The sequence below is a fragment of the Amblyomma mixtum genome, chromosome 2 (genome assembly GCF_055824585.1).
Source record: "Amblyomma mixtum isolate Tamu chromosome 2, ASM5582458v1, whole genome shotgun sequence".
NCBI classification, from domain to species: Eukaryota; Metazoa; Arthropoda; class Arachnida; order Ixodida; family Ixodidae; genus Amblyomma; species Amblyomma mixtum.
Genome location: NC_143013.1, coordinates 95,069,129 through 95,093,006, shown reverse-complemented (window position 1 = coordinate 95,093,006; position 23,878 = coordinate 95,069,129).

Below are 23,878 nucleotides of genomic sequence, written 5' to 3'. Positions count from 1 at the left end.
GAAAAACATTTAAATCGGAAGAGAGAGAAAGGATCTCCGAGTCGGCAATTGAAGAGTTTAACCATGTTTCTGTGAGAATAATGAGGTTAGACTCTGTGGTGTGAATCAGATTACGAAGAGCATCAAGTTTAGGCAGGAGGCTTCTAATATTAGTGTATAAAAAGGAAGTGTTGGAAGGGCTAGAGCGGGGACGATTGGCTTCTACGAGTTTAAAGCGTGCGGCACTACCTTCTGAGTACTGTGATCGAACGTGTATGTTTTCTTCCCGATGATTAGCTTGTCTTGTCGAAGTTTGAATTTTTTTTCGTCTTGTGCTTTGCAGAATTCAACAAGATGCTTCCTGGCCTTGACGGTGTTTGGGCAGTAGTCCTCAGATATGCTAAACTCTGTACCTTTCAACATTTTGGCGCATGAAAGAACCTTTTCCTTCACTTTAAAATGTGCAAATTTAACAATGATCGGTCTATTCCTGTCCGCCCTAAACTTTCCTAATCTGTGGGCTCTTTCAATGTCCACAGGAAGAATAGTCGTCTTTAATTTTGAGCTGCAGTGTTCGATAATAGTGGCCTCTGACTGGGCCCATGTTTCCTGCTCGTTATCTTCGTGGCCAAAGAAAAGTAGGTTTGACCTTCGGGACTGATTTTCTGAGATATCAAGTCTAGCTGTGATAGTGGCAATGTCATTCGCGTTTTGCTCAGACAGCGCCTGGATGTCGTCTACCTGTTCCTTTATTGCTAATAGTGATGAGCAGTCGGTTTCAATTTTGGTAAGTCGATTTTTGATTTCTGCAAACGTTTGGTCATTTTCGGAGAGCTTAAGGCGGATGGATTTCATTTCGGTTAGGAGCGTGGCTTGACTGGACTGGATTTCATTCAGGGCCTTAAGTATATCGTTAGGTGGCTGACCATCGCCGTGGCGAGTGGTGGGACCAGGGTTGAGTTCTACGTCGCCTGATAAAATTAGTAAGCGCATGATAACATGATAGCAATCACAGGCAATACCAATACAACACATTGGGCTTGGCAGCACCACTAAAGCCGCATAGCGGGTGCGGCGGGCAAATAGGGAACATGAAGTGTTTACCTGCAGGACGAACAAACGTCGCAGGTGAGTTGTAGTCGACATAGCTGCGGTGCTGCCAAGCCCATTGAAGGCGGCGCGGGGTGATGCTGGACTTATAAAGGGGTGATGCGGCGAGGAGGTTGACTTCCGGTCGTTAGTTATCGCTGATGCTGACAGTGGCAGCGATAATCTCGGAGCTTGTTCTTGAATGGGTGTTGCCGGGCACTGACGGGGCTTTGCTGCTGGCATGTAGTCAGGAGGACGGAAGCGATGCAGCGGTACGGGGGTCGGACGGTCTACCGTTGGCAGCCAGACTGTGGTCCAAGTCGGGTTCCAGGGTTCGCTCGGGCGAGAGTCACTGCATCGCAGGAGGCAGACGGATACCTGCAGGACGAACAAACGTCGCAGGTGAGTTGTAGTCGACATAGCTGCGGTGCTGCCAAGCCCATTGAAGGCGGCGCGGGGTGATGCTGGACTTATAAAGGGGTGATGCGGCGAGGAGGTTGACTTCCGGTCGTTAGTTATCGCTGATGCTGACAGTGGCAGCGATAATCTCGGAGCTTGTTCTTGAATGGGTGTTGCCGGGCACTGACGGGGCTTTGCTGCTGGCATGTAGTCAGGAGGACGGAAGCGATGCAGCGGTACGGGGGTCGGACGGTCTACCGTTTGCAGCCAGACTGTGGTCCAAGTCGGGTTCCAGGGTTCGCTCGGGCGAGAGTCACTGCATCGCAGGAGGCAGACGGATACCTGCAGGACGAACAAACGTCGCAGGTGAGTTGTAGTCGACATAGCTGCGGTGCTGCCAAGCCCATTCATTCCGCATTTCCGTTCACACGTCTTCTTGACCTATGTTTATGCCTTATTTTTATCGTCTACACAGGCGTAAACGCGAAGCAGTGGTCGCAATTCTCAGGGAAGGGAAAAACCATTGATTGTGTACCATCTAACTGGTTGCCTTGGCTTACAGTCTTACCTGTCAGTGCCAGCTGAATTTTAAAATATTGGTCCTTATGACCCTTGTGTGCTCTATTTTATAGTGAGGCAGAGCTTGACAGGAGCCTTGCCAGCTCTAATTTTTTCGAGAGAAGATATCTGCGCGTATATAAAAAATGCTTTGTGGCCGAAATATGTCTTTTAATCTGGAGATTTGAAATCGTTCGCATTTCTAAAAAATTCTACAGAAAACTTTTTCAATACCTCCAGCTTGGCGCATGAAAGCCTCAGTTGCCTATGTGCCATAAAACCGAACACAACACATTTCAACACTGATAAAAAATTTGTCCTACGCACGTAGAATTAAGATAGCAACATGGACGTGCCCTTTCATACAAGGGTCGCTCCGTTTTTGTTGCTTTCTTTGGCACATTTTCAGTGTAAGTGCCACGTCAATAATTCACTTTGTCTGAGATCATCTTTGGGAGAAAGAAGTATATCTAGACCGTGTTATTAGGAGTGCTCAGTGAATTGTTTCGTTCTAAGATTAAAGAGAGGGTCGTTTTTGCTGACATGGCATTGCCATGGAGATGGCAGGTCGACTGTTCTCGCTCAAGTACACTGGCGTTATCAGCTGCTGCTTGGCGCAGAAAGTTGACACATGCATGAACGAGCTTTCAGCAGGCATCGAAAAAATTGTTCCGCAAAACTTAACGTCTTGTTTGTTGCTTGTAGCTATCTTGAGGAAGATGCTAAGTAAGACTGCAAATATGATTGAGACTGTAAATAAGATGACCCGAAAGACGCGGGTTCGATCACCGCCGCGGCGGTTGAATTTCTTTGGAGGAGAAATTCTAGAGGCCCGTGTAATGTGCGATGTCAGTGCACGTTAAAGAACCCCAGGTGGTCGATATTTCCAGAGCCCTCCACTACGGCGTCTCTCATAGCCTTAGTCGCTCTGGGACGTTAAACCCCATAAACCAAACCAAACCAGACTGCAAGACTGTAACTGATTGGTCATGAATTGAAAAATAGTGCACTTACTCTCAAATCTTTAACTTGCAACAATACTTACTTTCCCAAGGTTCACGGAAGTGTAAATTCATATTGCCAGCGTCAAGTCTAATATGTAAGCTATACAGCAAAGATATAGATGCTGGGGCTTTAGAGAGATAATGGTGAATTAGGCTTAATGATTTTTTTACGAGTAGCGGTTATAAGGGACATAAAATAGAGGGCACAATACCACGAGGAATGTATGCGTGGTTTGGCTTTTCTGCCACGAAAAGCGCTCAGCATGCCCACGGATCCACCTATCATCGCTCAACCAGCCGTGCTGCTCTAGAATACGCACTGAAGAAGTACTTATTGTGTATATGTCAAGAACAACTTCCGGCATTCACTGTCTTCTTTTATCGTGATTGTGAAGAGTGCAGCGATGTTTTATATTTCGTGCTTTTGAGAACATCTTGTAGTAAGAAGCAGTGCATTTACTTAAGTTTCTAGCAGGTGTTTGTGAATAGTGTCGTGTGTTCGCCGAATATTTCAGATTCGCGCTCACTTTCGTACCCATGGAGAAAATGTAGAATCGAAAGTGAAGTAGGGATGTGTTTGTACTTCGAATATCAGGTTTTCAACCATTAGTCGAAGTCTGCTCATCAGCAGATAATAATACACGCACCTCTTACTCAGGTGAAACAAGTTCAGCACTCCGTTAGGTGACAGTACAAAGCTCTCTACAGCCCGAATCGTCGAAGTCACGCTCTGGGGTGTCCCCATTACTGAGCAAAGCTGAAGTTTAGTTCTGCAAAGAGTATTTTTCATATCAACCGCATATATTGCTAGTCTCATTTCTTTGCATGCTCTGCCTGCAGTATTCATCGCCCTCTCCCCCTGCTCCATGTTTATCAGAGTGTCAAGCGAACTCCACCCTCCCTGAGTTTCAGGTCACAGATTTTTTATGCACGAAAACAATAAAAAGCCACCTTTCACTTCCACTTTAAAGTTGTTCACCGAAACAGCTAGGTTTCTAACACTAGCTTTGGTGTGCAATACTTGAAATAGCATGCCGCTGAAATAATAAAATTCCTAGTTTGCTGAACAGACAGTTTCATCCGCAGAGTTGGCTGCATAATTGCAGTATACTTAGCCACCCAAGAAGTATTTAGTGGTGCAGCACTGCTCTGTGACTGTACATTTTGCCGCAAACGCGAGTGACAACTTCTCTAGGTCTCGCTCTTTACAAACCTTATACCAGGAGATTTTCTTAAACTTTTCAGATTTGTATTTTAAAAGCTGTGAGAGATACGTCAGTGCGGTTTCCCCAGGGGGGCTGCGCCTGAAGACGGACATTATCTACGCGATAGATGGCATAATGACTAAATAATTAAGTAGCTGGAAATAAGTCGTAAACATTATTTCTCATTTTAAGGGGCAATGTTACATTGTGAAATTGAAGGCCGTCAACATATAAAGTGTGTCCTTTTTAAATTTATTTAATCGGCAATGTGGCTCAAAATAACGAACGTGAAAATTGTGCATTTAAAAGCTCGTTCAGTTGCATTTCTCGTATTGCATTTTTCTCAAATGGCGGCGCTACGCTCGATATTTTCGTCAAAGCCATGACAAATTATTCTGTATCGCGAAACACAGAAATGGTGTCCGCATTTGATGCATAGGAAATGCGAACGACATTATTTTATAAATACAGAATTCAAGAACGGCAGCACAACGAGCATACAAATGCGCATTTCTGAGGTTCAATACTTCGAACCACATTACAGTTTCAGAAAATTTAAAGATTTAGCTTTGACGTTGACAGCCTTCAAATTTGCAATACGATATTCCTACGCAAAATGTAAAAAAAATTAATTGATTAGGGACTCGATAGCTAGCTTAAAGGAAAATACGCATTTCTGTAAAGTGGACAATAAAACCGGGAAACTGCTTTGCTGCTTGAAAGAAAATTGAACGATGATCATCTCCCAAGCCAAGGCAGCGCAAAGGGCAACGGTTGTCCCGTCTTCGCAACGCAAATCATTCTTGAGAAATGCTTGTCAATGCTTCGAGCTGCTTATTTGCCTCCCCGTTGCCAGAGGAATTCAGCCGATCTTACAAGACTGCCCACTCAATCTCCATTTATGTCAGGATTCCTTGCGGTACTCTGAAGGCCTGCAGGCGTTTTTCTTGGCGTATCGTTCTAAAATAAGCGCAGCACGCTTCAAGGTGCGAGCCGTTTGTCCCAGGAGACCATTGTAAAATCGAGAGCGACGTTGGAGCATCAATCCTCAGCACAGACGCGAAAAATTTGGAGAGGCGTGGCCACAAATACTTTAGGCAATGTGTTCTGTAGTGCACAATGCCATTTTTACGTACGGCCTTGATGTTGGCCTTCTTGGACAAAGAGGTGATTTGGAAAAAATAACAAATTGTTGCAGCATTTTTGTTCATGCGACACCTAAAATTTCGATGTTGCTTACTTGCGAAGAAAAGTGTTCAGATTCGAGTTATTGTCATTCCTACTGTAGAATATGTTGAACATTTTGGATTCCTTTTTTGTTCAAACAGGAGTAGCTGGAATGGTATTGCTACGGACGCTTTATACAAAGCGTCAAGCTACCCATTTTCGATACCTATAACCAAATTACTGCTCGAATCCGGCACCAGGCTATCACTCATGATTTAGCCTTCAACAGAGGCTCTTGAGGGCACAGTACATGAATAAACAAACTAGTTGTAAGTATAGACTGCACGGATAGACGATATTTATGGTGATCATTGGTTCTTTTCCGATAAGAAGGCTAGGCGGCGTAAGTTTTAAATACTTACGTAGCTGATCCTGCAGTAGCAGCCACCTGCGGGCTAAGGCAGAGTTGATACATGCAATAGGACTCTCGACGCCTGAGTGGCTGTGTTGCTGACAACAACCGCTCCCAAAGGCACCTGTGTGGCATGGAGCGCATGAGCCCTTTAAACTAAAACACGATTAGAACCGCCCTAGACATCGCAAAAGAAAGCATGCGAATGGCGTTGTTGTAAAAATTCATCAATCACAGGAGTGGTACTTTTCTTACCAAATCGTTTCGTTACAAGTATCAAATCTGACTACAATTCATGTGGAACAGTTCAAGGACAGAATCAGGTGAAAAAGGGAATATTTTGTTTCTTGTCCCTATTTTATATGCGCTCTTTCCGTGAATAAAGTTCCTTCTTAGTGTTTTTTAGTCAGAGAAATAGGTGCTGCTTATGATGCACAGAGGGTACAGAAAACAAACGTGAACCCAGCGACACTCAGCCTTCGCAGCAGCCGTATCGACCCGGTTTTCGGTCCCCGTTTCGCCCAGCGCCGATGACTACACGGTGAGACTTTTCAAGGCATTTAAAGTCCTAGAAGAGAGATCTCGAAGCTCTTCGAGAGCTCAAGAGCACTCCAAGATGTTGAGACCTCTCTGCTAGATCAAATTTCTGTGTTGCTATTGACCGCATGATACCGATCATATTCTCAATTTAAGGGCGCTAAGACGACAACGCAAGAAAGAATGCACTCTGCTGCGCCCGTCGGGTAAATACGCGAACTCGCCCAACAGTCTGCAATTCTGCAAATATTCAGCAGAGAAAAAACCTCTCAAAATGTTTAGGGCACTACTCCATGAATAATCCTTTCTCATCCTTAAAACTTTCTTTCACTCTCAATCATTAAATGACTCTTAAATCCTTCTTCACTTTTAAAGGCCACAGTAGGGAAATAGGAACCATGACTCTACCTATCGATGAGGGCCAGTGTTCATTTTTCCTAGATGCGACTGAAATGTTGAATCAATTGCCAAGTAATATTGTTGAACAGATTATATATATATATACATATATATATAGCGAATTATACGCTTCGTTAAAGGAAACATATTTATTCAACTCGACGTTTCGATCGGAAGATCGGTCTTCCGATCGAAACGTCGAGTTGAATAAATATGTTTCCTTTAAGGAAGCGTATACTTCGCTATATATTCTTATAAGCAGTCTAGTACTTCACGCTTTCGCAACCTATATATATATATATATATATATATATATATATATATATATATATATATATATATATAAATTGGTGTTAGGTGTAGAGATGTTCTTTCGTGAATGGAGGGGAAATATATAATTCAGTTTTATGAATTCATTTTTTGAAGTAAGAGTTCTACTCCATATGTTTCAATACAACAACAATATATTGCAATTACTGCAATTGTATTTTCGTTTTTCCTCATCGTATCGAGCCCCTTCACTGGGGTAAGATTACGAATAAATAAATAAATAAGTGCTGTACAATATAATGCGGATTATTGATATCGAAAGGGATCGCAAAATATTGTGACATAATATCACCAAACAGGTCAAAGTAGCGCACAGAATGAAATAATTCATAGCCGACATCGTCACCTGATTGTGTGGTGCAGGTTATCTAGACGAATGCTAGTAAGACGGTGGTTCACCGTAGCCTATTTACAGAAAGGTCTTACCTTTTAAGAAGAGAGATATAGGTGCTCATCCAGAAGCTAAAATACGTTCCAAAAAAATTCAGGGGGGCACTTTGTTGACCTAAAGTCCGGTGAGGCGGAAGCCTTTAGCGCGATGTTGCTGCTTGGGTCACTGATGTGTGGTTAAGATGTTAATTAAGTACACAACTGTTTGTGAATCTTAAATGCTGGAGACACTGGAGGGTGTCTAGGAGGCATCCGTATCCAGCGTCCTAGACAAGGAGAACTACGTATGCGTAGGCAGGAAGTAGCCTAGCCATTAGCACGCTCGGCTGCGGTAGGGAAGGATGGTGGTTCGAATCCCATCGTGCACAAAGATTTTTTTCCTGGTCTCACTACAAAAACGTGGCACCTCTGCCGACAACCTTCTGTCGACAACGATGAGGCACTAGAGGCTTTCGCCTTAAAACCTAACTGAATATGAGGCGGTACGTAACGTCGTCCTCTTCGTAATTTAAGCCGCATTAAGCCACCTGTTTTGCTTTTGGGCCCTTCGTTAAAGAGGCACTGAAGCAAAATCTTAAAATTGAACAAAAACGCCGAAAATAGATTCTCGGAATGTGATTACACCGAAATCTAGTGCTTACTTCGCGTATTCTTCAGAGGATGGTTTTATTTTCTATCTTTTATGGGCGCTCGCCAAGCCCTCTCGGCCGGCGCGAGGTGAAGAGCCTGACGTCCTTACATCCTCGTCCGACAGGCAACCGGCGGCGTCACTCGAAGCGGATGTCGCACTGCAGTTTGGGTAGTCCAAGCGATGAGGCTCCCAACCACCGACACTGTCAATGCAAAACTGGCAAAATCTGCGAGCAGCGATGGCAATCGTGCTCCTGCGGGGACAGTGGGCGCGCGGATGTTATGATGTCTAGTCGCAGCTTCCACAGGCGGCCGCCAGGTACAAAGATACGCCAAAAAAAAATGTGCTATCCGCTTTTTTTTTTTCGCTAAAGTGCTTATCGCATTTACCAATTTTAGCAGTCAAACACTTGTTTACATGTAAAAGAGCAGCTCCAAAAGTTTTGTTCTGTATCCCATTAACCTTGGCCTACCGCTCGGATCGATGCAGATATGACAGCTCTTTTCCTGTATTATTTGAGCAGCGGAGTATCTGTACTAAGCAGACAAATAGCAAACGTTCTAGTCTTGTACAATGAAAACGAAAGAGTATATTGTTAACCGGCCATGCTGAGAGAAACGGTGTTCTTGCCTATCTGAGAGGCAATATGCGACAGCGTAGAGAGCAATACTGGTGGATTAGTACCGGGCAGAATCCTGTCGACTCTACCCAAAAGCACAGGGACTCATCTTGAGTAATCATAACAAAATGACACCGGCATCAATATCACCTGAAACAATCGCGTGCACAAACTGCTGCAACCTATCAGAATCTTTCTCGTGGGGCACGCATATAATATACATGTATATCAAGGAATTCGATCCTCTTTGGAAGGCTGTTTTTGCTTTGTCTTGAATCAAGAGCGGCTAGTGGGTTAATGCGATCAAACTGTGCATTGCATAGGTACATGAAAGGAAGAATGAACAATTGAAAATTAACCTAGAGACGGAGCTACCAGCGACAGGATATTTCATTGCACGTGTATGGAAGCGTGACAACTAAAGCCAATTGGAAGTGGTGGTTGTCGTTTCAACCAAAAAAACACCAGGGTATTTTTCTTCACGTGATGGTAATTTCATTTTCAAAAAAAAATGAGGGCGTAAGAGAAAATGTGCATGCTGCTAGAGAAGCCCGTAAATAATTTTGGGGTATCTTGAACAAATAAACATTTCAGAGCAGCGGATGGTTACCTGCATAGCATAAATTGGTAATTTTCAAATAACGTCAGGCTGTTTTCTCCTTTACATCGTATATACAAAACAGGATAAAAGAACGTAACTGAGAAGGAAAATAATATAGAAATGACAATTATTTCTCAAAATGAGCAAGTTTAAGTCCTGCCACTAGTAACGGTCCTTATGAGCGGCAGGTGACAACACAAAGCGCGGCAGTTGTCGAACACGCTGACAACATGGCTACCTGTCCGTTTCAACTCTTCTGTATTATGGGGAGTTCAGCCACGGTCGCTCTGGAGCTCGCGTGTCTGTTTCATGGCCTGAGCAATGAGAACATTTCCTAGTGACAGAGGCAGAGTGTAGTTCTAGACACTGCCGCTGCGCGTGCTGGTTGCCAGGGCACGGTTTAAGATGGTCTAAGGTTTAAAAGACGCCAGAGCGTTGTCACAGAAGGTAATACCCCTGGTCAGCCGCGTTTGAGCTCTGTTGCGCGTGTTTCACGGGTTTTGTGTCCAGCAAATTCTGTCTGTGTCCAGCAAATTTCATGCGATGGTTTCATGCGATGGCATCACAGAAATGGTTGACTGTTCCGTATCTGTCTGTAATTCCACATGGAAACGCCTGTTATTTAAAGGCACGTTGCAGCCCACAAGCGATGAAAGCAGTTTGCTGCACATTGAGGGGGGGATAAGGAATGCGAAAATTGGACAGCAACACTGGCAGAAACATCACATCCCTTTTCTTAAGAGCCTGTTGTCGACAGCGTAGCAGGTATAAGAGCATTGCTTTGTCTAGGGCCAGGCCTAAAAATGTACTACTCTTACGCCGGGCCTGTGCGGGCCCCGGGAGTTAGGTTGCGGGCCCCATCCGGGCTCGGGCCCGCACAGAGAAAAAACACTCAACCAATATTTACTGATCTTTGGTGCCTGCTATAGCTGCATTTCATTCACTCCAGAAGATGAAAAACAATACAGCTGTTCTTACTCTTTCCTCGGACATCTCAGAAATGCCGCAGTACCGGTCCTAAAATATTTGCAGTGGTTTACGGTAAAACACTACCATTATTTCTTTTTTGTTGACGTTTAAGAGAGGCAGCTCATTTGTTCGAGGCGAAATTCTAGATGTCCGTGTACTGTGCACGTTAAATAACCCCATGTGCTAGAAATTTCCGGAGACCGTCATTATGACGTCCCTCGTAGCCTGACTCCCTTTGCGACGTTAAATCCTATAAACTAGCTGATTTGTAGACGTATGTTCATCAGCGTTCCTCACAGTGCTATCTACAAATTACTTCGGACGAGAACGCCTGGCCGCGTTGAACGATACAAGAGAAGGTAGAACGAAAAGGCGCAAGAAGGAGAAGAAAAAGACTTAACGGTAAGAGAAAATTGCTTTTGAATTTGGCGGGTGGCTTCCTCAATCCACGACTCCACTGGCCTTGGCAGCCGGCGAACTTGCTGAACAAGTGCTTGTTGACTTTCCAGGTTACCGTCGGTCAGAAGTACCTGCCACGGCTCAAATCACTTGCCCTGCATCTAGGTTCTCAGTTTTACTGGCTTGCTCTTGCCCCCCCCCCCACCCCCCTTAACAGGGACAAGTACTGCAATATGTTGTTGGGTACATCCTACTATATCTGCAGAGAAGCTGTATTAGTCGAAGTGTTACTGCATGTTCGGTGCTAAGCTAACTATGTGGTGCTGCATAGGTCATGCGGTTCAGCTGCTGCGACTAGAGCCGTTCGCTGTAATTGGTCCTTAGGGGTACGATAACTCGAGGATCGGGTTGCCTCAAATCCAGTAGTGGGCTGCACTACAGTGGCGTTCTTAGTGGGCCTGACACGCGACTGATTTGCACGAATGCATTCGCCCAATGAAATGCACAGTACCACTCACCTGCGCTGTTTTAGCTACTAGCGAGCACACGCCGGTGGATCTGTCATTTTTATGTTAAAGCCCAGTTTTTGTTTACCGCTCACGTTTAGACATTAGATTTCTTATAAGAATCGCTGGAGAAGGATCTGCATTTGGTTCCTTGAATAATAGTAGCTTGTTCGAAGATAGTACTTAATATCCTTTGCCTCCCAAAAACACATCTCCACCCTGCGAGAAACGCCATTGGATATAAAGCATATTGCTTTAGGGCCTTTCAGGTCTTCAAATACCATCTACGCAACAGACGCGTTTGATTTTAGCCTAAGCTTTATCCCTCCCTTGAAATAAAGGGTTTATTCATTTTACTCTATAGAAACGCGACCGCTGCTACCGTAAATTTAAGTGCAAAATCGCACTCATTAAAAAATTAAGGAATTAATTAGCTGTGGTTTCGAGGGCGTTTTTATATTTAGACACTGCGGGCCGTAAGAATACATTGCTCAAAAGTGTAGGGGTAATACAGAGTTTCTTGCGCGTGTATCCAAACCTTTTCAATTGGTTTTCGAAACTTCCCAGCCATTCGCAGACAAGCTTCTTGTTCAAACATCCGGGCGCGGGATTTGCCTAGGTGTGTTTACAGAATGAATTCTCTCAAACTTTAAGGCGAATGAGTGTTGTACTGGCTACTTCTTGTGCAGCAGGAGGCTGCTTGCACACGGAGATTTACCTGTTGAGCTGCCGCGGGAAGCGGCCCGGGCCAGACCTGGCCTCATGTCGAGTTCAGCGGTCCGGACCCGGGCTAGGTCGGGTAGCACGAAGCGTTCTGCGGGCTGGGCTTGAGCTTGGTATAGTAATAACGTAGCTGGCCGGGGCCTGATACGGGCTAGGAGCCGCTGGCCTGTGCACGGCCCGGGCTTGGAGTCTCGGGCCCGGGACGGGCTCGGGCCTCAGAATGCGGCCCGTGCAGATCTGTAGCACGAATAACTCACTGCTTAACTGCAGCCCCGCACACGTTTCCTCACAGCGATACCAGCAAGAGGATAAAAGATAGGCGGTACAGGATGAATAATACGACACAAGAGAGAAACGCAGCCTTCCGGTCACTGCAGACTGCAAACGCTAAACATCAATAGAGGCGGGACCACTTCGCTCACACAGACACCCGCCTATGCTTTTGAGTGTGCGCAGGATGCGTCCGGTAAACCTGTATACGTGCACGCCAACATGCTTCTCCTCTGCTGGTTGCTGTATTGGTGCCAGGAGCCGAAGTACGGCAAACCGCTTCCTTCTCTTGCTCCTCGCTTGTGCGCTGAATGGTTCGAAGGGAGTGTTCCCCATCAGAGGCAGGTGGCAGCTAAAGAATTTTTTTTTTATGTCGGCAAGGTTTGGGCCTTTTATAAGTTAATGTAAATAAAGCGTCTCCCTTAATAGGTGGCAGAGTCCAGAAACAGATTTTTCGCTTATGTTACACAGCATGTTGTTTCCAAGTAACATGTAAATCATCCGTTTTCAGCGATAGTAACCTTTACACCCCCCCCCCCCCAAAAAAAAAAAAAACACACCAAAACGACTCCCGCCATAACGTTTTTAAAAAATTGTTGCTGGCTGAAATTTCCTAAAACTGATCTCCACATTGCCTAGATTAGAGCCGCAAGCATCTTGCTTTGCCGTGCCACATCTCCGTTAGCCGCGTGGTTGCCCGCGCATCCTAGCTAGTATGCAGCAGCCGCTGGCACTTGTGCGCATTTCCATTTAACGTGCCACTAACATTCATCTGATTAAAGCACTCTGACATTCTGTAGCAAAATCTGCAGAAATTTCCGTTCACGTTCGAGAACGTTTTATTGCCCTGATTGTTTCTGTCTGGCCTGCATGACAGGCTGCGACTTCACGAATGCTGACTTTGATGTGACTTCAATTTTCTGTTACTCACCTTTCTCTTTTTTTTTATCCCCTCCCCCTCTTCCCCCCGTGTAGGGTAGCAAACAGATTATTCTTCCGGTTAACCTCCCTGCCTTTCCTCTTCTACCTCCTCCTCCTCCCTCCGATTGCTCGTGCACTGTCCTTTATTAATTGCGTTCTAACTTAAAATCGCTTTGCAAAGTGCGAACTCCTTATAAATCCATCAGATCTTCTGTAAATACTTGTTACATGCGTAAGAACTCTGTGCTACATGTGTGCCTTCTTCGACAACCACCAAACACGTGCAAAGGAGCGTAGAATCATAGGTTCATAAATATGCTTGAGTGAACACAGCGAATGAATCACAACATGAATACTTTACCCTGAAAGTGAAACAGAGCCCCCCGTGCGAATAATTATAGTAGACATTTTTGAAGTGTTAGATGTGGTCCAGATGGAGTTACCGGCGTTTTCATTGACTACACACTTTGCTCTGGAACCGATGTTAGCAATAGTACAATGGGCTGTATTTTATTTATTTTTTTATCTTTTATTTTTATATCTTAGACTTTTCTTCCCTAGATGGAAATTCAAATTCAAGGCGAGGCACAATGCTGCGTTGTAAGTGCACAACAGCTTGAGTCCTTCAATCTATGTTCACTTGGACGGACTGCGTGAGCTGAGGAAACATGTTACAGTGAGAAAATATTGGGCGTAAACAGGTGATCGCTTATGCTTTCTTCACATCAGTGTGTGTACGGGCTGTCTTCACTAAGGCTCCGTCTAGAAATGCACGACTTCACTTGCGTCGCCACACTTTTCGGCATGCAAAATGTAAGGTACGTTTTCGCTAGAGCTAGAAAACATATTCGCGTTAAACATTGAAATCGACCATCTTATTCAATGACAAGTATCAATATTGGCGCTCACGCAGGACGTTCCCTCGTTGTATCTTTTTGGTTTCTTTTGGTGTTTGTGATTATTTCGCCCAACTTTAAATTTGATCTGTTTCTTCTTTTTTTGCTGGTACAAAATAAGGGGGCATTATGCCGAACGCCCTCAATCTGCTGGCCGTTCCAGTCTCTGACTCACGAAGCAGTCGTTTGTTCACGAAAGCGTACCAAGAATTTTAACGCTGGAAAGTGAACCAAAAGCGCACTCTGAGACTACACGGCCATGCTATAATTTCCTGCCGTCATTATTTATCAGTAGCTAGCCGCAGTCGCTACTGCTGCTTCTCAGCCCGCACAGCTGTGCAGCGCCTTTCAAGTACACACCGAAATTGCATTTTTTTGCTTCGCTACAGCAATTTCTTCTGGAAAGGTTGGTTTATCAGCCGTTTCTTTTCCGTTTTTGGCCGCGGTCTCGTTCCAACTCGATGCACACGCAAAAATTGGGAGCCGCCCAGAGAAACACGGCGGAAGGGATACTGGTTCGGCATGATTTAGAGCCTACGATGCGAAAATTGTTCACCCTTTTACCTGCTTTGGGTCATTTGTTTTCTGTGCGGGTGTCCACGTTCACGGACATTTGCAATCTCTTAAAATCACAGAGAAAAAGTTCCCGCTCTCTTCCGCCTCATGACTGGGTGCCTTTGATTGCAGTGAATTTATGGCTACCACTTTAAAATATGACCGGAGTTTCTAAAACAATTTGTTTAGGGACGTCTAAATGAACTTATGTGTATTTATTTTCGTGTTGAATATAATATTTATATTCCTTTTTGGGGTCGCTGAAATTGCAGAAAGGAATCAAAGACTAGTTGCTTGGCTTGGCTGGCAATGCTGTAAAAGCTGAAAACAGTTCCTCGTCCGAAATTTTGGACTTACGAATGACCATGACATATACACAAGGGCCCGCTAATCTTTTCCAAAGCGTGAAGGTACCATCAGACATTTATTATACAAGTGCATCGACGTGCACTGCAGCGCCAGGTTTTTTTTTTCAATCAGAATTTGAGCACTGCCCTTTTTGTAGAGAGGGCTGAAAACGAGAAAGTTCTCTAAATTACGGAGTTAGATATTACCGTCTCAGAAACGACTCAGAGTTCTGCTTTTCTCTCGATTGAAGTTATATTATTGAATGTGAGGTATCCTACTGGCGTCTCCACAAATAGTCTCCTCCCCTCCCCGACACCGCTGAATTCATGAGCACAGATGGGGCATTATCAAGGGCGTCACTGCTCAGCTCATACCGCTCTCAAAGCCATATCCACGCTGCTAGCATTCAGCGACTGCGGCACCAATTTTTGTGGAGTTTTATGGGGCGAACGTTGTTTAAAATATATACCAACAAACAATAAAAAACGCATGTTTTTTCAATTTGTTGTTTCTGTAAAATAAAAAGTCCAGCAAAGGTATCCTTTGCGTGAAAGCTGGTAATGAGAATTTATTATCTGCTTCCAAGACATCGCTAGCCGTATCTCACGTTGGTATCTGAGCTCTCAAACAGCTCAGCTGTTTTATTGGTATTCTCTGCGTGAGGGCAGCAGAAGTGCTTTACGACTTCTCGTATTATTTGTGCGAACAAAATATGCATTACTTAACACTCCCTGGAATGGAAGGTTAGAAAAATAAGATCTTATCTCGTAATGATGCCGCTTTACATAACTAACCAACTAAAGAGATAACTAAGAGTTTTATTACTGTTCCCTGTGCCAGTCTTTCTGAAGGTCACACACTCACTTAGATACGATAATTAAATGTTTACGCAATCACTGCCCTTAAATCATGCAACAAGTGTGGGAAACATGTTGCTGCTCAATCTGTACGCGGCGGACAATGCACCACTGGTCAGGAGCTAGCATCCGGGTGGGCTCCGGGTGAGGGAAAGTGGAGGCAGCTACGCTAGTTCCACTCATGCAGCAACGTATACTTCTGCGGAACAGTTGAGGAACTTTACTGGTTCCGGGCAGCGAAGCGAGTAGTAGTTGCCGCTCTTGCTCGCCGCCTACCACGCCAAGCGCATTGAGATACCTTTGCCTTAAGATAACTGAGAACCACTGGCCTTCAACGCTTTATTGTATAATATGCACTATTTTTAGGGATTGTTTTCAGAGCAAAAGATAATGGGGGTCGTTTTTGAATGAGAGAAACTATAGATACCGCAATATTTCGCAGGTCATCTCTGAAGCTTTCTCCGATACCATAGCTTCATCACAAGGTGGAGCACTCTGGATCTGTGTCTGTTGAATTCGTGTGTACAGATCCTTTAGTCACGGTGACCTCACGTACTTGTATCTAACCTTGTCTTATCTTACAGGGGCACCGCGCACCATAAGGAATGACGTTGGGTAAAATAACAAACCAACTTAGCAGCACAGCCACCGTCGAACCCAGACAGGATGCCAGAAAACAATGCTACAGACGAAACGTGACACGCACATCCACCGCGTTAACGGAAAGGACGTACAGAGTGAACAGCACAACTACAGGCGGTCACTAAACACACAAACAACCACATCAACCTCAATTTCTGGCTCCTGCTTGCAGCGAAAGCCACGGTACAGTCGTCTGCGCTATGCACAACAGCCCTCGCCATAGAAGCGAAGGGTGTTCTCAGGCTTCCTTTTCGTAACGGCTGCCATCGCTCCTGATGCACCTCGAGAAAACGAGGGCGCCGTGAACTGTTGCTGCCCTGCCCCCGTAATTTGTTTCCGATTCGTCTTTCCTTACTCATTGGAGTAACATCTCCAGGCTCACCGGGCAGATGTGGGGCGCCGTCATTTACTTTGTCTCCCAGAGATGCTCGTATTTCCTTCGCTCTTGGTAGTACTCTCGCTAAAGGCTGGCTGCCGCGTTGGCGTCCCAATCAGGAGCGTGATTTGTGCACAAAAGGGCAGGACTGACGCTATGCCATGATATGGTTGAGTGGCCTCGCTTCACGGCTGCACCTTTCTTTCTCACTCTCTATCTTCCTGTATTTTTAACTTTCTTTCTTCCCTTTTCCTTCTTTCTTTCTGTCTTTTCTTCTTTCTTCTCTTCTTTCTTTCTATCTTTCCTTTCGTTCTCTCCATCCTTATTTTTTCTTCCTTTCGTTCTTTCTGCCTGACGACCTTTTTCTTCCTTTCTTTCCCTCTACCGTTCTTCCGTGCTTCCTTTCTTTTTGTGCGTGTGCGTGCTTACACTCAGTGGGGCCCATAATAGAGGGCATCCTCAAGCATCCTGGCTCGGGCTGGTTGAATTAATGATTGGCCGCGTGCGGTTACTCGGAAAAACATGGTTCGCACAAGTCCCATTAGTGGCAGCACCTCTTAATCGTTGCACAACTGTGCCAGGAGTAGTATGAGGACTATGAATATATTGATCTTTGGTAAATATATATATGGGCATTAACCCATATATGGGTATATATGGGTATTAACCCATTAGCTATAGCATCACTCCCTTGAAGCGGAGCGCGGTACGGCAGCGTCTGCCTTCACGAATTTAGCGCAGACCAGAAGGGGTGCGGCGGCATCACGGCTGCGGCCAGGTAGAGCCATGCAGATGTAGAATTGCCAGCTGCGTGGCATCTAGTTATATCATGCCGCAGCGCGCAGTGACTGTGTTCATAAGTCTCTCTGCAGTCCCCTTGCAGTGAGGGCTGCCTGCGTTTGTTGAGTGAGAAAAATGTTTTATAATAGCCGTAAGGCAGCTTGGCACATTCATCTAGGAGCAGCGTAGGTTTTTTTTTCAATTTGATGCAAAACGAGCGTGATTAAGTTGAATCCGGATGGTAGAAAGACCGAGAAAAAGAAAAGAGAGGGAGGCGATGCTCAGTTGGCGAACATACATAAGAGAGCATTTATTATTTCCTTTCTGTATTTTACTTTCTGTATTTGCTGCAATAAAAGAAAATGCTTATCGCGCTATACTCTGCGATTTTCAACACGAATCCTTACTCCGCTATTCCGCAAGCAACTGCAGGTTTCTCTTGTCAATCGACCTTAACTGAAAGCAGAGTTGTGAGAAATTTCAGCACAAAAAATAAAAAATGAGTATTGGCGACGCGATGTCATCAGCCAGCGAACTTATTCTGTATTCAGTTTCACTAATCTGAGCAACCAAGGCCCTAATTGTAATATTATTAGTACAGAGGAAACAAAATTTCTGCTCAAAATTAAATAAAAAGTAGGGAAAGCCTCGTGAGCACTATGGAGGCGAAAAAAATGTGAGATTTTTCCACAGATAATGAACACACCCTACGGGGAAAGTTTTTCAAACCATGGTGAATCCCCCGAATTTAATATCTTTCATTTCACTCCACACCAAACAATAAATTTGCGGCCCTGTGTGTGCTGAATGTCTCATAACCTCAAGCTTTATCACGGAAGAACGAAAGCGTCATCATAGCTAATGAGATAGCAGGCATGAAATGACTTTAAAATCACAGATAGATTAGGTTAATCTTGGAAACGTGCCAGGTATTCATAAGGGGAATTTTTAAATAGTCAAAGATACGCAAGACTTGACTGAACCAGTGGACGCGGCTGGTTGTCAACAATTGTTGTCGACAGTTAACCGCGTTCACAGCATGAATCACGATGCAGAAAAATTGCACAGGTTGCTGTGAGGCTAAGAGAGATATCGCTCATAAAAGAGGATGAACTGCCTGATTCAGCAGGATGTCATCAGTCACAAAGGTATTCCGTAACCACGGCGCCTAGGAGACACTCGTTAAGGCCCCATAAAATGTCTGTTGGAGGCTCACAGCGTCCATAGCTACCCCCCCCCCCCCCCCGCCAATTTGGCATATTTCATTCCACCCCAGATCAAGACGACAAGAAATGTTGCCTCTACACCAAAATCAACTGATCAAAAAGGAGGTCAGGCAAGCTGAATGCTTCGCTCGGCTGTATTTCGCAGTATGTTCACGAGAGATATTCAGAAGCTTGGGTCGAGAAGACTTTCAGACAAGAGAACAATAAATATCTTAATAACCTTCGATTCCTAGGTGACATTTTCTCCGCTAGGCGACTTTCGTGAAAAATTGCAACGGGTAGTTAAGGGCCTGAATCCGGAATATCCGGAATACAGAAGTCAGGTATTAAAACTGATACGAAGAAATGTAATGTTTAGCAGTCTAAAACTTAACAGTTTTTAACAGTTTACAAGGGCAGAGATACCCTGAAACTGTAGCGGGTACTTCAATAAAACTTTAATGGGGCTAGTTGGTACATGTTGCTGTTAAAGTTCACAATACCCGCCATCTCGAGTACTGGCACGTTCCCACACCTCGTAACAACGACTCTCTGCAGTCCTTGACACATACCCTTCCATCGGTGCTAAATAATTTTTAACTGAAGAAAACTGGCATTACCAGTATGTCGAAGAAAGACTTTAGAAATATTGTTGTTTGAATGTGATTATTTTCCGAGTGCTTCTTTTCTTTTGGCTTCATGATGATTTTTCCCACTTTTTTTTCCTGTACTAAATGTAATGAACTGTTACTTTTTCAAATATTTTGTGCATGATGCTTCCACTTTGTGTGCTTACATCTCTTTATATATGCACACCAAATCTTCATTTGATTTTTGTTAACTAATGTGTATAAAGCAACTTATATAAGTGGTATGTACACCCCACGTCAAAAGTATACAGCCCAAGGGGTTTGATTCTAAGGAGTTTAGCGGGGCTCCCTAGAATATCTAGCAGTCCAAGGTATGGCAGTATTGAGGACGCAATGTCATTTCTCCTTCGAGAGGTTCCGGTGGCTGAGGATGCATAACGAGGCACGCAGCAGGCTTCAGAATCAAACCCCTTGGGCCGTATACTTTTGACGGGGGGTGTACAAGAATTGCATGTACATGATTCTTTCAACAGCCCCTCGATGTATGTACAGCTGCTGCCATCACCTGTAGGGGCAGCCACCACGTCAAGCAACCGAGAACGGTAACTTTTTTGGCTGCTCCCTCCTTGTGACAAAGGAAAATAAAATAATTAATAAAAAATCTTAAGAAGGTATGCAACGATCACACCTCAGTGTAGTGTTGATAGCATTTAAAAAGACCTTGAGTTTGTGGAAATTGAACAAAGCAGAAAAAAACGAAAGCCTTGCTCTACTATAGTAAATGAGAAAGCTTTGGTCTCCTGTAGGCAGTGTGTAGTGTTCAAAAATACACTCACTAGCGGTAACTTCTACAATGGTATAACCATAAGATCTATGAATTTGCGCCGCAAAGAGCACTAGAACAAAGTGCGCATTGTTTCAGACCGGCATTTGGCGGGACACAACAAGGCATGTTACCGTGACCCACCTCGTCATTTACTTAATGAAATGACAGAATTTCTTTATAATGACAGCGACCATAGAAAATCGATAGAAAGTCGTGAAAGCTTCGAAGGCAGCGCGAAGTGGGACAGATTGCGTCAGTATACCGTTTATAGCATTATTCAAAAATAGTAACAACTCATGGTGCACAAAAAAATTCCGCCATAATTACCTGTGTTTTTTTTTACTTTTTCTTTTCCTTTTCAATGTATTGCTGATACAAGATTTTTTGAGTCCATGCCTGATTGTGCAGTACAATGTCCGCTTGAAGTTAGTGCTTATCCACATCACAATTTTCCTCTTGGGCTCGTTGGGTGATGTGTTGTTCTGATATCTTTATTTCCCGATCTTTCCAGTTTTCCCAAATCCTCAGCGTGACGATATAGTTGAAATGTGTGCACTTCGTATGCAAGGATCTGGAAGGTCTCGAATAAATAACCTTAGATCTACTTCCTTCCGCAGTATGTTATCGATGCCGTTCAGGCCTTGACGAAGAGCAGACCACCCACCACAGCAACTAATTTTTCCAGCTACATCAGAAGCTATTTTTTCGAGATCGGATATAGCTCCTGCGAATCTCTCGAGGACCGGACAGAATCTCTATTCCGGTGGAAGATGGACTCCGGAAAATACAAAACAGGCGTGTCCCATTTCCTGGCGGCGCATTGAAAGCTCGTGCTTTAATTGGACACCATAAAGATTCCCGTCTTGAGGAGCCCAAACAGAACGGAAGAAATTCTTGCTGAAAATAGAAGGCATAGCGTGGAGCTAAAAGGACGACCGGGAGTAAGAACTATACATTGACAAATCGCGCGGAAAAATCTTTATTTCCTTCCCTCTCTTTCCGGAAGCACTAATGGGTTCCACACGAATGCTAATCTGCGAAGGGCCCTTCGGCGATCGAGCACGCCAAGAAACCCTTGCGAAAGAGCTCCATTTCGTCATTTCTTGAGAAGTGGAACGCGTGTATAGCTCTAGAGAGCGCTTAGAATGCGCCTTCATTTTGGCTTAACGAAGCAGCGAAATTGAGAAATCCGAGATGGATGGCAGGAAATGTGATATCAGACACCCTCTTCTGACCAATGCTGCCCTTGGTGCACTAAAGGCGGCACTGTTTTCTGCAAAATAGCTTACATTTTTAGCGCGAAGAATTATAATAGCCGCAGCACATGTGCTGTAACTCTTCTCAGTGCGTTAGTGCGGCACCCTGTATAGTAACACGCATTAAGGAGTGTTTAACGCTGTGTACATATTCAAGTACTGTTTTATATGTTCTTAACTCAAATGCGCATATGAAGAAGAGATTGGGGGTATGAGCTATAATTAACATAAAGTGCAGGAATTTTTAAAATTTTATTTACAGGGCAATAAAACACAAAAACTATGAATATCTACTGGCTAGCCCGCTTCTTTGTGTTATTATCGGTGCCGGTAGCAAGAAAAATAGGGAAAACGATGGATTGAGTTGTAGCTTGTGAAACAAAAGGAAAACCCCACAGAAAACCAGAATCACAAAATTACATGCCATATTGAAGAACAGGACATTGATCGCATGGATAGAGGCATACCTGCCTTAGTGGCAACAGAGTGTATTTGTTGAAGGCCTAGGTTCGAGTGCAGCATCAGCTCAGTCCCGCATACTGCAGGGATCTGTACACGGGCCACTCTTTCCATCTTGGTTTTTGTCAGTGACATTGTTCACCTTATACCAGTGAAGATCAAGCTATTTCCGGACGACTGCATCCTCTATCAGGAAATCAAAAGCCCGAAGAATCACGTCCTACTACAGCTAGCCTTATGATCGATAGAATCTTCGTGCTCATCATGGCAAATGAAACTGAATCAGAAAAAGACAGTAGCCATGGGATAACACCCCCAAAGCAGCCTTCAACTTTTTCATACAGCCCTAATGGTCAGCAGTTATCCCTCGTCGAAACTTATATATACCTAGGCGTCGTAATTACAGTAGATTTTAAGTAAAATGAGCATGTTACTTACATTAAAAAGAAAGCAATGTGTAAGCTGGGTTTATTTAGAAGGTGTCCGCGACAATCCACACCTGAAGTTAAGCTAATAGCCCGTAAGACGTTCATTAGGCTAATCATGTAATACGCAGCACTCGTTTGGTATTCGTACACCCAAGCCAACATAACCAAACTTGAAAGAGTTGAAAGAAAATCTGTCAGATTCATTTATAATTCATATAGCTGGAAAACATCACCGAGCCATCTTTTAGACAGAGCAAAACTAGAAACACTGCAGGAAAGAAGACGCCGTGAAAGACTAAAATACATGCACTTAGTCTACCATGCCCAATTGAAACTTCATAGCGATAAGTACATCCAAGACGTCTGTCGACGCCAAACCGATCCCATTATTCTAAAAGACTAAAAGACTTTACTTCCAGGACTGATGGTTTCAAAAAATTATTCTTCCCACGAGCCGTTCGAGACTGGAATAGTCTGAGCCACGCTGTCATGGAATGTCCAACACTCGAGCTTTTTTTTTGAAGACGCTTCAAAACAATTTTCAGTAACAAGCTTGGCTATTCATCATCATTGTATGTCAATGTTCATTTTTCGTGGCACCACTGCTGCCAAGGACTATTGTTCGAAGGCTGGCAGTACTACTGAAATATACAAATCAAATATATGAATGTGTACAAAAGGAGATCAAAGTTACTATTGTAATCAAGACGAGGAGATGTATGCTTCGCCGGCTTCTTTTTTGGGGTTCATTAAGAGATGGGTTAGTAGTAAGAGCAATTAAAAAGGGCAGGGCCTGAGAACTTTTGTCTTTGTTCCAATGTATAGAAGATCAAAGTGCCCTATTAGTTTAATCAGGCTTGAATAACTTGAATACCCTCATACAGTGAAGCAACTGCCTTTGTTCTGCAATATCAATAATATTTTAATAAGGTATACTTGTTGTGGACTCAAAACTGTTGGCAGGTATTGCAGTTTTGGTCTCTCCTTACGAGTGAAAGTAATTAGTTTGCTTTCTTTTGTTAGCTTTGCTTTATGGCCGGCGAATAAATTAGAGCTTTAGAATTGTTAGTGCGAAGTTAGGTGATATGCATGCTGCGGGATAAATGAGTGGTTACGTACACTCGTGATTATTACCATAATTCATTTATTTTCCTTAAGGTATGACGCCACTTTTTTCAATTTTTTTTTTAATTTTGACCATTAAATTTTTATTTCACTTTTACCTTATAAAGCACCATTTTATGTGATATTCAAAAGCACAAAAGAGTGAAAAAAGCCATGCTGGCATTTATTATTCACAAAAAATTGCCCAAACATGGCTGTTATGCAAACATTCATAACTGGTGAATGAAGAGCAGGAATTGCGAACTTTTCGGCACAGCGTTAGCCAACTAACCATACTGTGCAACCAACTAGGATCTTTGCCATCCGATAATTAAGTAAAAAGTTGTAGCAAAAATGGTAAAGAAAACAAAAAAATGTGTCATTTTTGCCTACCTTCCTTGACATAAAACTTTATTATATCAAAACTCACCATTCGATTTCATTTATC